Raw genomic sequence first — 10,262 nt, 5'->3', positions numbered from 1 at the left:
GATCACACCAAGACACATCATAATTACATTACCCAAGATGAAAGAGAAGGAGAGAACCTTAAAAGCAGCAAGAGAAAAGAGAGTTACCTACAAATGAGTTACCATAAGACTATCAGCTGATTTCTAAGACTATCAGCTGATTTCTCAAAAGAAACCTTGCAGGCAAGAATGGGCTAGAAAGACATATTAAAGTCATGAAAAGAAAGGACCTACAACCTAGATTACTCTATCCAACAAAGCTATCATTTTGAATGGCGATGGCAGGTAAAGTGTTTCCCAGGTAAGGTCAAATTATAGGAGTCAATCATCACCAAGTCCTTATTATATGAAATATTAAAGGGACTTATCTAAGAAATAAAAGATTGAAACTATGAACAGTATAATGACAACAAACTCACAACTGTCTACAACTGAACCTAAAACAAAAACAAACACAAACTAAGCAAACAATGAGAATGGGAACAATCACACAAATGTAGACCACATGGAGCATTATCATTGGGGAGATGGAGGAGGATAATGGGGGAAATTGTGTAGGGAATAAGAAGGATAATTGGTAGACACAGAATAGTCAGGGGGGGTTAAGAATAGTGTGAAAAATGGAGTAGCTAACAATGTCATATGTATGATTTGTGGACATGAAGTAAGAGGTGCAGGGCCTAGGGGGATAAAAGGCATGGGAAAATGGGACAACAGTAAGAGCATAATCCATAACATATACCTCAAAAAAGATTTTGATTTATAACTTCTTAGAATTCCATCTATTGAATGAAATACAAAATAAGGAAAGAAAGGCTATAATAAAAGCAATGTTTAAGTCCTGGCCAGGTAGCTCAGTTGGTTAGGACTTCCTTCCAGTTCGCCAAGGTTGTGAGTTTGATCCTGGAGCACATATGAAAAGCAACCAATGAATGCATCCATAAATGGGACAACAAATTGATGTTTCACTCCCTCAAAAAATCAACAAATAAAACAAAGAGTTTTTTAAAAAGCAATCTTTAAGAAACATTGATATTCAGGATAGGTTACCTCAGAGGCTATTGCAATCTAGTAATATAGAAATTGAGGAGATAAACTTGGGGAAAGTATAGTTAATAATGTGATCATTTTTTTATACTAGTAAGAAATTTCAGTTAGGTTATTGTGTCAGGCTCTTTTGTCACATATTGGCTGCTTGCTGTAAGGGTAATCTATTAGTTTTCTATTGCTCTATAATCAATGATCACAAACTTGGTGGCTGAAATAGCACACATTTATTTTTTAGTGTCTGTGGGTGAAGAGTCTGGGCAGGTGTCAATTTAGAGTTTGTGATGTCATTGCAAGGCTCAACTGGGGAGGGAGCTGCTTCTAGCTTCTGTGGCTGTTGGCAGCATTCAGCTCCTTGTAGGCTGTCAGACTGAGGACTTCAATCTATTGCTGGCTGTCAGCCAGAGACCACCCTCAGTTTCTGTTCTCACAGCCCTCTCCAAAATGAAAATCTCAGCATGGCTGCTTGCTTCTGAAGTCCAGGATAAAAACCAAATACTTTCTTGCATTATGGGAATTAAAATAGTTTCATAATTGCACAGGTGCCTTCCCATCACTTTGTCATATTTTACTGTTTAAAGACAAGTCACAGTACAGTCATTATAAATAACAATATAGAGATTCTTCAGAAAATTAAAAACAGAACTGCCTGTTCTGAGTACATGCCAATGAAGATAAAAATCACTATATTTTAAAATATCTATTTTCTAAATAATTTTTTTATTTTAGTTACACTTGACATGCAAAATTATATGAGATTCAGGTGTACAACATAGTGATTAGATATTCACATGACTTATGAAGTAACACTCTGATTAGTCTACTAGCCATCTGATGCCATATATAGTTATTTGAATACTGACTGCATTTCCTATGATGTACTTTACCTCCCTCTGAGTAATTTTATAACTAGCAATTTGTACTTCTTGGTCCTTTCTCATTTTTTTGATACATCACCACTAATCTCATCTCAAATGAAAACCATAAACTTGTTCTCTATATTATGAGTTTGTTTCTGCTTGGTATATATATATTATTTACATATTTATTTATTTATTTATTTATTCAATTTCACATAAAATCAAAGTGTATGTACTTGTCTTTTTCCACCTGATTTATTTCATTTCGCATAATAACTTCTAGGTCCATCCATGTTGTGGCAGATGGTTAATTCTTTTCATGGCTAAATCATACTCCATTGTGTATGTGCACAACTTTTTCTTTATCCATTCAACTATCAATGGACACTCAGGTGGTTGCTTCCATATCTTGCCCATTATAAATAATACTGCAAAGAACACAGGAAACATTTTATATGCTACAGCTTGACCACATTTGTTTGAGAAAAAGATTAGGGTGCTTCCACTAGAACATATGATAGGACAATTTTTGCATAGGACAGGAGTAAAAAATGACACATACCAGGAATCAGCAATGTAGTGATTATGGAGAAATCAAAAACCTACAAGTAAGTTTTTAAAAATTTATTAACACTATTTTCTAAAGAAGAAAATTTGTTATTTTACATAATTTACAGAGTAATTTTAAATGCCATAATAAGGAAGCAAATAAGTATGAAATATAAGGGAGAAATAGGAAACAAAGGAACTGAGAGCTGAATTCAGTACATACATTATATACTGTATTTACTAGAGATTTGGCTTTGCATTGCCTAGAGGCCAGAGCCAAGAGGAAAAGACAAAATTCCTATAAAAATTATCTGCCTGATTAAAAAGAATAGCTTTCTCCAAGGTTTTAATCATAATAATAATCACAACCATTTATTTGCTTTTTTATTTCATTGATTTGGGAGAGAGACAGACAGACAGACATTGATTTGTTGTTCTACCCATTCATGCATCCATTGGTTAATTCTCATATGTGTCCTTACTGGGGACCAAACCTGCAGCTTTGGCACATCAGGATGATGCTCCAGCCAAATGCACTACCCAACATGGGCTGATGGCAACCATGAAGGTGCACATTTGATGTGCCAGACTATGTTAAGTGTGTTAAATATAAATCTTAAGGTTACCTCCATTCCACTGGTGATAAAATAGAGATTAAGTGCTTTTTTAAGGTCACAAGGAAACAAATTGTTGGACTTACTCCCTCTGGTTCCAACTCTATCAACTTTCTTCATTATATACTCATGACTTGAGTAAGCTGTGCTGGGAAAACAATGGGGAGATCTATACTCCTTGATCACCTTGGCCTTTACTGCCTCTACTTCATTCTTGAGGTTTTCACACTGCCCCTTGCCTTGTGCTGTTAAACCACAGACACTACATTTTGCTTCCACAGTTGTTCTTTGATGGTTTCTGTCTGCCACTCTAGGTATCTTTTGCATCACTTCTTTCAGCAATTACATTTCCATACTGATCAAAGTTTTATTAGTTTGGGAATTTTTTTATTTCTGTGATTTTCTTCCTCATTCATCTATTTTTTTTCCTGGTTACTTCTGTTTCTTGTTTCCCAAGATATTTAAAGTAATTTTCAACCGTACTTTGTCCTGGTTGGCACTGAGGCTTGTTGCTTTATATACTATTGAAAATAAGCAAAAATTGGATATTTTGTTCTTCCATGTATCATAAAATCTGACTTCCTCTCATTTATTGTAATTTACTTTTGAAAGAACAGTATGTAGAAAGAAGATAGGATCACTACCAACTTCGCCAGTCATTTTTACAAAATGTAAAGAAAATATTGATGTATTTTGTTATTAAACAAGCATTTGTTATTAAAATGTAAGCATGAACTAAGAAAATGTTTGCATTTTGTAAAGTAGAACCAGTTATGGGGAATGGTTTGCCAGTTGTTCATATTGACTTTGTGTGGAGGGTGGAGGGATAATATTTACACTTGCCATTGTCCATCAGTCTGCCCTAATAAAATAATAAATATATGTTAATAGAGGTTCATCAAGAGTCAGGGGTAATTGTGTTGGACATTTGTGAAAAGTGCATAATAATGATTACTAAAACAATATTTGTAAGATTAGCCAGTGTTCAATAACAGTAAATTGGGAGAGTGTATTAGAATCGTACTGCTGCACAAATAATGATTCCAAACTCGCTTGATTGAAACAGCAAATATTTGTTATCTCATTATTCTTGGGTCAGGTCTGGGCATGCATTAGTTGGGATTCTCAGCTTCAAGCTCTCCAGAAGAGTGGCAACCAAAGTGTGGGCCAGGATTGCAATGTTATCTGAAGACTTGACTGGCCGGGGGAGGATCTTCTTTCAAGCTCAGTCCCATGATTGTTGACAGGTTTCATTCCTCCATGGCTGTTGTGCTGAGGGCCTCACTTTCTGGAAGATTGTTGGCCAGAGGATAATCTCAGTTCCTCGTCATATGAGATTGTCTATAGGGCATCTCTCAGTATGGCAGCTGCCTTCTCTCAGAGGGATCGAAAGAGCAAGAAAACCCTGCAGATGGAATTCAGTCTTAAAATATAATCTTAGACATAATATTTCAATGCTTCTGTTATCAGACAGGGGACCTAGCCCTGAGTGGGTCGGCCTAGGGCCAGCAGGTAGTGTGTGGGTTCTTGACTTCATGTAGGGAAGATTTTACAACAGAAGTCCAGGTGACTAAAAGGTTTATTCAACCTGGGGACAATGAAACCAGGCAGAAGTCAGTACAGAAGAAGCAACATGAGAGCCCAGGCTGGCTGCCTTAACTAACTGAAAAGTCAGAGTAAATGGGGCCTTGGGGACAGGTTCAGGGATTACATGGGATGAGCTGCCACTGTGTATTGCTCCCCTGGTTGCAAATCTTCTGGAGACCCCTGGAGTTTAGAAGATATGTGCCTATGGAGACAGAGGAGAGGGTAAAAGAGTGAGAAGTGAATGGAGCAGGTGACTCCCCAGAGGGAGAGTATGCTGGGTCCTTTGTCTTGAGGCTTTTGTCTCTCTCTTAACAGGGAGGAATTTTAGGGGAGGTCTCAGGGCATGGTTTTGGCAGAATATTCATCAGTTTTCTAGGTGTAGTCTTTCAGGGTCATGGTGTCCACTGATTGGTCAGCACTGGCATAACTGAACAAAAGACAGTGGAGGTTCAGCTGCTTGTTGCCACAAAAGCCAAACTTGTGAGGCACACGATGGTGCAACAGAAAAGTAGTTTGATGTGGATCCCAGCTCCTGGAGTCTGTGGTGTGGATGAGATATGAGACAAATTCACACAGAGTACTGAGTCCTGTGGAGGAAAGGGATGGTGCAGCCCCTCTCTCAAGGGGAGAGTGGCCCGACCCTTGCCTTGACAGGCTTTTATTGTGTTCAGTTTGCACAGGAATAAAGCTCATCAATCATTGTCAGGCAGAAATGATTAAACAATAGATAACATTCAAGGAACTCTGAGAGTTTATTCTGAGTCAGGGTCAGGTAGTTAAAGGGACATAAAACTTTCTAAAACAAACTCACTTCCTGTTGTGTCCCTTATTATTGAAATTGAGGGTATTAGCAAATTAGGTTTCATAGGATTTTATGCATTCTTTCTTAGGCCTGATCACCCTAGGAATCCCGTCCTTTCCAGCACTGGGCAGCACCCACCTCCAGCATTGTTTCAAACTTAAATCATTGTTTCAGGCTTAAGCCAGGCAGGCGAGGTAAGGCAGCCAAGAGATTAGGAGACTTCTTGCAGACAGAATGAGGACTTAGGCTATGTAAAAGCCAAGGGGCGAGGGTCCATCACCCCCTTTTTCTATAGCCCCCCAAGTCCTCCCTCGGTGGCCCAATGATCATGCCTGTCTTAGATCATCCCTCCCTTGAGGAATCTTACCCATCATTGACTGACTAACTGATCAAGCACTGGGGACCAGGCAGGGGGAAGTAAAAGGAGCAGAGGTGTCACCCCTGCCAGGGAGATAAGCTTTGTCTCCTTAGTGGCTTATGGTCCCAAGGTCACTCACTCAGCCTTAGCCATGGGGGGTTACAGCTCCTGAAACCAGGCAGAGCTGTATTATTCAGGTGTTGTGTGATCTGGGAGAATGGCATATTCTCAACTCAAAGCCTATCTCCTCAGCAGGACAAAGACAAATGCCAGTGTGTCCAGAGTTCCTGCTCCAATTTAAAGTGCAGGGCTTGGGAGCCCACAAGCAGTTGCTAAGCAGTCATAGTCCCCTTCCAGGTAGCTTAGTTTGTTCCTGGATGCTGTTCATTTCAGGCTCCCTCCTGGAACCTGCATGTGGATCTTGCATGGCCACGGGCCATGTGGCTGCTAGGGCTGCAAGTTTGTTACTGTCAGGAGAGCACATGAAAGCATTGGCGAGTGCATCAGCACGTGGGCAAGAGTGAGCAAGAGGTTCCCCTCTGGGGGCCATGTGGCCTTAGCAGGTGAGTGCACTGTGTGAGCTCAGGTAATGAGCGAGAGGGAATCACAAACCAGACAGCCTGTTTGTTTCCTTGAGATCAGATTAGTTTTGGTGAGATAGACCAGCCACTTTCTCAAAATGACCAATCAACTTCGCACGCTTTCATGGGCTTCCCGTGGGTCCACCTCCCAACCAATCCTTTTTTCACCCCAGGCTGGACCAACAAGCCTCTTTGGTCCAGCACCACCCCTGAGCCATTTTGATTTCTGTGATGCATTTACTTGCCTTTCCTTGGTCCCGCCACCAATCTGGTATGGGGGAGAAGGGTGCTTTTTTTCTATCTAATTACCTTGCTAGCTTTTCATGGGCTCAGGCTCAGCTCATTGGTATTTCCAGATTTCTGTGCACTCACTGTAAGAACCTCCCGTTGCTGCCATCTTGGCTAATGGGGGAGACTGCTAGTTGCTCCTCCTGACTGTTTTACAGAAATACCAGAACAGGAGGTCATTTGTCATTGCAGCTGGTTCTGGCATTGCCTACCTGATTTTGTTGCTTTTCTGGGCCTGGAGCTGAAATATAACTGAAGCCTGGATATTATATATAGGGAGGTGACCTTCTGTATGTGGCTGTAAATTGCTCAGTCAGTTTTTTCATTTATCTATCTCAGTTTCCTCATTATTCTTGTCCTGCCTTACTGGCCTATCTCAACTCTGTCTAATTTTAAACTCAACCAAACATTTTCTACAGGTTCAAATGTTTCACACTAAGGATGTAACATCTTTGCTTTTTGAACACATAATTCCTCATAGTTTACTTAGAAATTTTGTTTTATATTCTTTAAAACCACTATTCAGGTTTATACGTGGATTTTAATTGTTTTGCTATTATGCATATCTCAAAAGGAAAATAGAAGTGAAATAACTTGGTTAAATTCTTAGAGCCTCTTGAAATTTTTTGTTCAACTCTTTTGAATCATTTTTTCAATGCGGAATTGTCAGTGCCCATATTTTGTTTGGGCTTTTATTTCAAAAATGTACCCTAATTCAACATATCAAAAATATTTTCATCTCAATATTTAATCTATATAAAACATTTTTTCTCTCTAATTTTTTTTAACTTTTATGAACTTATTAGGGTGACATTGGTTAATAAAATTACATATGGCCTTAGCCTGTGTGGTTCGCTTGGTTGGAGCATTGTCCCATAACTGAAAGGTTGTGAGTTCAATATCTGGTCAGGGCATATACCTAGGTTGAGGGTTTGTTCCCAGATCAGGCACCAAGGATCCCTGGTCCAAGCATGTGCAGGAGGCAACCAATCAACGTTTTTCTTTCATTGATGAATCTCTCTCCCTCTGTTTGTCTCTTCCCCCTCTCTAAAAAGCAATGAAAAAATACCCTCAGTTGAGGATAAAAAATTAACAATTCAAAAATAGTTACTGGTTTTATGAGTTTCAAGGGCACACTTATGTAATACATCACCTGTATATTGTCTTATGTGTTCACTATCCAAAATCAAGTCTCTGTCCATCACAATTTACTTCTACTTTATCTTCTTTACTTTCCTCACCCCTGCTTTCCCTCTAGTAATCACTATATTGTTGTCTGTGCCTATGAATTTTTTTTGCTTAATCTTTTCACCTTTTTCATCCAGCCCCAAACTCCCCTCCCCTCTGACAACTGCCATTCTGTTCTCTGTATGTATGAGTCTGTTTTTATTTTGTTCATTACATTCCATATGATTGAAATCCTATGGTATTTGCCTTTTCTCTGATGTACTTAATAATGCTTTCCAGGTGCATTCATGCTGTGGCAAAATGGTAAGATTTCCTATTTTACTATCTTTTTTCCATTTTTTAAATATATTTTATTGATTATGCTAATATAGGTGTCCCATTTCCCCCCTTTAGTTCATGTCCATGTGTCATAAGTTCTTCAGCTTCTACATTTCCCATACTATTCTGGCCCTCCCCCTGTCTAATTTCTACCTACCATCTATGCTATTTATTTTCTGTACCTTTTCCCCCTCTCTCCTACTCCCATTCCCATTGCTAACCCTCCATGTGATCTCCATTTCTGTGATTCTGTTCCTGTTCTAGTTGTTTGCTTAGTTTGTTTTTGTTTTTGTTTTAGGCGTGGTTGTTAATAATTGTGAGTTTCCTGTCATTTTACTATACATGTTTTTTATCTTCTTTTTCTTAGATAACTTCCTTTAACATTTCATAAAATAAGGGCTTGGTGATGATGAACTCCTTTAACTTGACCTTATCTAGGAAGCACTTTATCTGCCCTTCCATTCTAAATGAAAGCTTTGATGGATAGAGCAATCTTGGATCTAGGTCCTTGCCTTTCATGACTTAGAATACTTCTTTCTAGCCTCTTCTTACCTGCAAGGTCTCCTTTGAGAAATCAGCTGACTCTTTTACTCTCTTAATGAGACATTTTATACATACTATATTTTGCTGTGTATAATGTGCACCCATGTTTCAGGCCAAGCTTTCAGGGAAAATAAATCTTCCTTATATTTAGATACCTGTTCATTGTATTATATAGGAATTTTAGTGGTGGGGGGGAAGATGGCATTGTTGGAAGGAGCTTAATCCCCTTCCTCTATGCAGGGGAGAGAAACTTGCAGATCTGTGGTGGAGCAGAGCAAGGGGCCTACGCTATCGCAACATTTATGAAAGCAAAAATTATAGCAGACATTGAAAAACCAGATGGTAAGGAGACTGCTCAAGGATAATAAGGGCCCAGGGATCAGCGCGGGGACCAGGGAGGTTGCAGCCCCCAGACCCGGTTATCCGGGGTCTGCCTCAGAGCACCTGGGAGAGTGGAGTCACTGCTCCTTTTCCAGACCACAAGGATTGATCAGAACCCGGGGAGGCATTGTTGCTTGAAGGTACAGAGAGGGGAGTGAGTCTGAGAGACAATCAGACAGCTGCTGCTAGCACCCATGCATAGCCCTGGGAAGAGTGAATGCCCCATCTTGTGTGACCAAGGGCGAGTCCGAGTTCCCAACACAGTGAGAGTGTGGTTCTGTGGAAGACCCAGATCCCACAGCCCAGAGCAAGGAAAGGGCACGGGTGTTCACGGGTTTCTGGAGCCTGCGGTAGTGAAATCGGGGGAGCGAGTGCCCCTTCGGGATTCCCAACTCTCACACTGTGAACCCAGAAAAGACACGGCACTTCGCCGATTCCCTGAGCCCGCAGCAGGGAAATTTGGAGAAGGGCACAACCCCTCCAGATCTCAAGAACTTACACCGTGAATCCAGGAAAGAAGCAGGTGCTTAGCGAGAACATAGAGCACACCACGGTGAAATCTGGGGGAAGGGCGCCACCCCTTGCAATCCAGGGAGCTTGTACTATGAACCCAGAAAAGCCTCGGGCACTCTGCGAGGCCCTGGAGCCCAGGAGACTGCGGCAGTGAGCTCTGGAGAGCATGCTTGAGATCGGCCATACCCACAGCCAGGGTCCTGTGGGAAGGTTTCAGATCGGCTCTGGGGAGAGGGCACGACTGGCCCTGGGGACAGTACTTGAGAGACTGACTGAGTTCTGACTGGGAAGAGTGAAAAGCATTCCAATTGTCCCTCAGCCTACTGAAGCCAGCATGACCAGAAAAACTGGTTTGGCCAACGAGAGGTTTTTGTTGTTGTTGTTGTTGTTGTTGTTGTTTTAAGTAACCTTTTTACTTTTTACTTTCAATTCTTATTACTTTTATATCTCTCAATTCCTTATGTTTCTCTTCCTTGCATCCTAGTGCTATTCCTTCCACTCCAAATTTCTCTCTCCTGCATGCCATCTTCTGCTTTTTTTCCCTTTTTTTTGAGCCTGCAAGTTTCTGCAAATTTGTATTATCTTTTTCTCACTTTTCTGACATTTATTATTTAAATAGTGTTTTGCTATTATTTTCTTTCTGTATAATCTTCT

Source organism: Phyllostomus hastatus, unplaced genomic scaffold (genome assembly GCF_019186645.2).
Source record: "Phyllostomus hastatus isolate PE091 unplaced genomic scaffold, TTU_PhHast_1.1 phas_contig_267, whole genome shotgun sequence".
NCBI lineage: Eukaryota > Metazoa > Chordata > Mammalia > Chiroptera > Phyllostomidae > Phyllostomus > Phyllostomus hastatus.
The sequence above is the reverse complement of the archived record's forward strand: the minus strand, read 5'-3'. Positions refer to the sequence as shown.